Here is a 4,950-nt window from a genome sequence, read left to right as displayed (position 1 = left end):
GTGAGTGAAAGACCGGATTGGAGCACAGAGTCGTGGCACCAATATTATCACAATAAATGACTGGTTGGTACGGAAGAGTGACACCAAGCTCACTAAGAAGAGAGCAAATCCAACGAAGTTCGGCAGCAGCGGAGGCCACTGATCGGTATTCTGCCTCAGTGGAGGAGCGAGCCACAGTCCGTTGCTTCTTGGAGCTCCAAGAAATAGGATTATGACCGAGATAAATAATGTAGGCACTTGTAGAGGTGAAGTCATCTTTGTCACCCGCCCAATCAGCATCAAAGAAGCCATGTAATGCTAGAGGGGAGGCACAACGAAGGGTGATGTCGTGGTCCAAGGTGCCACATAAATACCGAAGAAGACGTTTAAGGGCAGTCCAAAGATCAGTTGTCGGGCGGTGCAGAAATTGAGAGAGCTTGTTCACCGTATAAGTGATGTCAGGTCGAGTGAGTGAGAGATATTGAAAACTACCAACGACCTTGCGATACTCAGTGGGATCAGATAGAACGGTTCCAGAGTGTAGAGTGAGAGGCAGATGTGTTGCCAAAGGCATGGAGACAGGCTTTGCTTCAGTCATCTTGGTGCGATGAAGGAGATCAGTAATATATTTGCGTTGACTAAGGAAGAGACCACCTGAGTGAGAGAGAACTTCAACACCAAGAAAGTATGACAAGGGACCAAGGTCCTTGAGGGAGAACCGGTGAGACAGCTGCTCAATAAAGGTTTGCACAGCTCGAGAGTTGTCGCCGGTGATAATGATGTCGTCAACATAGACCAGGAGATAAAGGACAACGTCATGACTGGAGAAGATGAACAATGAGGGGTCGGCTGCAGAGTTGGTAAAGCCAGAGGATAGAAGAAATGTGCGCAGCTCATGATACCAGGCACGGGGTGCCTGTTTGAGACCATAAATGGCCTTGCGTAGCTTGCAAACATGATGAGGATGATCACGATCAACGAAGCCTGGAGGTTGGGACATGAACACATCCTCAGTGAGACTGCCTTGAAGGAAGGCATTGTTGACATCAAGTTGTTTGAACAACCAACCTCGACTAACCGCAAGACTAAGGACTAGTCGAACGGTAGTAGGCTTAATGACAGGACTGAAGGTTTCGGAGTAGTCAACACCCGGACGTTGGTGAAAGCCTTTGGCGACCAACCGAGCTTTGTACCTGTCCACCGAACCATCAGGTCTACATTTAGTGCGAAAGACCCATTTGCAGCCAACCACATTGTGATCAGGGTGGGAAGGGACGAGTTGCCAAGTGCTATTCCAAAGGAGAGCATCAAACTCCTCAGACATAGCCTGTCTCCACTTGGGTTCCTTCAAAACTTGAGTGATGGCGGTGGGTTGGAGCTCAGCTGAGAGATTAAGTTTGTGAACTGGTTTATGGATGTTATTTTTGGAACGGGTAACAATGACACGGGTGATAGAACAGTTATTTGGCACATTTTGCAGTGTTATTTTGTCCTAATTTTGGCTATTTACTGTGCTAAGTACTGAGGTTTAACTCATATATCACATTTGTATGAATTATAGGTGATCGGCATAAAAAATGAACTATTGAGGCAAATTTCCAGAAGACTTTTCGTCTCAGGGTGTGGCCACGCCTTAAAAGGTGGACGAAACCGAAAGCCGGACTGCGGTCCACGTGAACCGCGAGAAGCACAGGATTAAAGCTCCAAAGGCTTCAATTAAAAAGCAAAGAAAGGGCCAGACGTTTTTTGGGCTTCTGCTTGACTTCCTTGGGCGGCGCTACAAATACAATAGGAAGAAGCGAGATTCAGGGATGAACCGTAGCGATAGTTTTAGTTTTCTTTTTTTCCTAGCCGTCAGACGTCGCAGCTTTTCTCGTTTTGCTTTTGGCTTCTGTACAATTTTTTCTATTCGACTTTTGCTTCTACTTTCGCTCCAGGGGTACGAACACGAAACCCAACAAAGGGAAGCAAAGGTTTTTCAGCCGTTCCTTCGTTAATTCATCTTTTCCAATTCTTGGGCAATTAATTGAATGAATTCAATTAAATTACGCGGAAGTGACATGATGAGGAGCGGCTAATTTTCTCCTCTACCCAAAGGTTGACGCGAAGGCGCTGTCCATAATATCTATGAGATCTAATCGAATCTTCATTATTTCTTCCAATTTATTGCTATTCGTGCGTTTCCTGAATTAATTGTTCATGAGTATTTTATTAATTGAATATCAACGGCCGGGTATTTGATTTAATTTAATAGCCTACTGCCACGTTAATTAAATTGAATCCGTAATTGTTCGTTTAGTTGATACCTAGTGGCGACCACCATAATTGGCTTTATGATGGGGAGACGTAAGATCTAATTTAAATAAACCCTCTTAGCGTGTTTATTGGTTAGGGTTGGGTTCTTCTAGCTTTAATGCAATTGGGTAATTAAATTCCTACGGTCGTACCTAGGGTTGTTATCTGGTTAGGGAAGCAGTCAATGGTCGTACCTTGTCTGTCGAAAAGGTAAGGAAGAACTGGTTGTCAGAGCTTATTGATAACTATAACCAACCTAGTGACGAATGGATGAAATATCTGTGCATCGATGATCATTTAATTGGACCGTGTCTGAACAGTTGATCCTTTGGGTAGAACTTTTATTAATTGCTATTTTTTAGTAAATTGTACTTTGTGAGCTAGTTTTGAATTTTGTTTGTTTTATTTCATTTTTATTTGCCTCCCATTGAAAACCCCCCATACTTCGAACTCTAAAAGAAATAAGTTATCCCCAGTCCCTGTGGATTCGACCCTACTCACCGCTATATGTAAAATTTACATTTTTCTCGAGTAGGTATTTATTATTGTACAGGCTCGACACCTGTCTATTTTTGGCGCCGTTGCCGGGGAACCGGCATTTGGATTATTTGTTTCTTTTCAGATTCAGTTCTTATTTTATTTTTATTTTATTCTATTCTCCTTGGTATTTTTGCTAGTTTATGCCCCGTTCTTTTCGCACAGGTGAATTGGTATACGATCTTGAGGTTGAGAAGGCAGCGCGTAGGCGGAGGCAAGAGACCAAGAGGCAAAAAGAAGGGCACTTATTTGCTGCAAACGAGTCAGCGGAAGACGAAGTAAGGATGGCCAACACCCAAACATTGAGGGAGCTGGCCGCCCCGGAGCTGACTCACCAGCCCTTATGCATCACTTTCCCAATCTGGGTGAGAATACTGCTTTCGAATTGAAGTCAGGGTTGATTCACCTCCTACCTTCTTTCCATGGTCTCTCTGGCGAAGAACCTCATAAGCACGTCAAGGAGTTCGAGGTGGTTTGCTCTAGTATGAAACCTCCTGGGGTCACTGAAGAGCAAATTAGACTGAGAGCCTTTCCGTTCTCTCTCAAAGATGCAGCTAAAGATTGGCTGTACTACCTACCAGCAGGTAGTATTACCACATGGGCGCAGCTGAAAAAGAAATTCTTGAAAAAATTCTTCCCTGCATCCCGGGCTGCGAGTTTGAGAAAGGAGATCTGCGGCATTAAACAATATCCCGGTGAGTCCTTGTATGAATACTGGGAAAGGTTTAACAAGTTGTACACTAGATGCCCGCAGCATCAAATTAGTGAGCAACTGTTAATCCAATACTTCTATGAAGGGCTCCAATCAACAGATAGGAGTATCATTGATGCTGCGAGTGGGGGAGCACTTGCAAACAAGACACCGAGGGAAGCGTGGGAGCTCATCGAAGCCATGGCAGAGAACTCCCAGCAATTTGGCTTACGTGAGAGCAACCCTCCCCGTAGAGTCAACGAGGTAGAGACTTCATTCTTATAGCAGCAACTGTTAGAATTGACGTCGGTTGTTAGGCAATTAGCCATGAGAGACACGCCGCGAGCAAAGATGTGTGGAATCTGTACTAGCATGGACCACTGCACGGACACGTGCCCCATTTTGCAAGAGGACGGGACGGAACAGGTAAACATGGCCGGAGGCGTGCCCGCGCCCCGCAGGCAATACGACCCGTACTCCAATACGTACAATCCGGGCTGGAGGGACCATCCCAATCTGAGTTACGGGAACAGGCAACAAAATTCATTTTCGAATCGTCCACCAGGATTTCAGCAACCATGGCAACCGAAACCGCAACCCTCATCCTCCAACTCAGGAAGTTCCTTGGAGGATATTGTCAAGAGTCTGGCTACGACTACCGCCCAGATCCAGCAAGAGACTAGACAGCTCCAACAGGAGACCAGGTCATTGACCACAAATATGGCTCAACTCCAGCAAGAAACTAGAGCCTTAACCATGAGCACCAATCAGTTCCAGCAGGACACAAAATCAGGCATGAAGGATATGGAGGCTCGAATAAGCCAAATGGCAACTGCCATCAATCGCTTGGAGTCCCACGTCTATGAAAAATTGCCATCGCAACCTGAGGCAAACCCCAGAAATGTAAGTGCCATGACATTAAGGAGTGGCAAAGAGGTGGATGGACCTAAATTGGTAAATTCGAAAAGCAAAAGTGAGGAGGAGATAGAAAAGGAGATTGGAGAGGAAGGGCGCATTCGCGAAGAGCCTAAGGTAATGTCTATTCCTTCGATCCCTATTAAATATAATATAGCTCCTTTTCCTTGCAGGTTGGAAAAGACAAAGAAGGCAGAAAAGGAAAAAAAAATCCTGGATGTGTTCCGCAAAGTTCAAGTAAACATCCCCCTATTGGACGCGATCAAGCAGGTACCCAAGTACGCAAAGTTCTTGAAAGACTTGTGCGTTAACAAAAGAAAGTTAAGGGGTGATGAAAGAGTGATGGTAGGAGAGAATGTATCAGCTGTACTTCAAAGGAAACTCCCACCCAAATGCGGAGATCCAGGTATGTTTGCTATCCCCTGTAAGATTGGTCATTCTAGTATCAAAAATGCCATGATAGATTTAGGGGCTTCTATTAATGTGATGCCTAAGTCAATCTATGATTTCCTAAATTTAGGACCTTTAAAAGA

General features: G+C 44.9%; 1 non-coding gene across 1 annotated transcript; it reads right to left on the bottom strand.

The window, feature by feature from the left end:
- Positions 1-3,466: 3,466 nt before the first annotated feature.
- On the bottom strand, positions 3,467-3,573 carry LOC113764234. The gene has a single exon (XR_003467518.1). It is a non-coding gene; the product is annotated as a small nucleolar RNA R71 (small nucleolar RNA).
- Between the last annotated feature and the right edge of the window lie 1,377 nt (positions 3,574-4,950).

The sequence above is a fragment of the Coffea eugenioides genome, chromosome 2 (assembly GCF_003713205.1).
Source record: "Coffea eugenioides isolate CCC68of chromosome 2, Ceug_1.0, whole genome shotgun sequence".
Classification (NCBI taxonomy): domain Eukaryota; kingdom Viridiplantae; phylum Streptophyta; class Magnoliopsida; order Gentianales; family Rubiaceae; genus Coffea; species Coffea eugenioides.
Note: the sequence above shows the minus strand (reverse complement) of the source record. Positions and strands in the feature narration are given on the sequence as shown.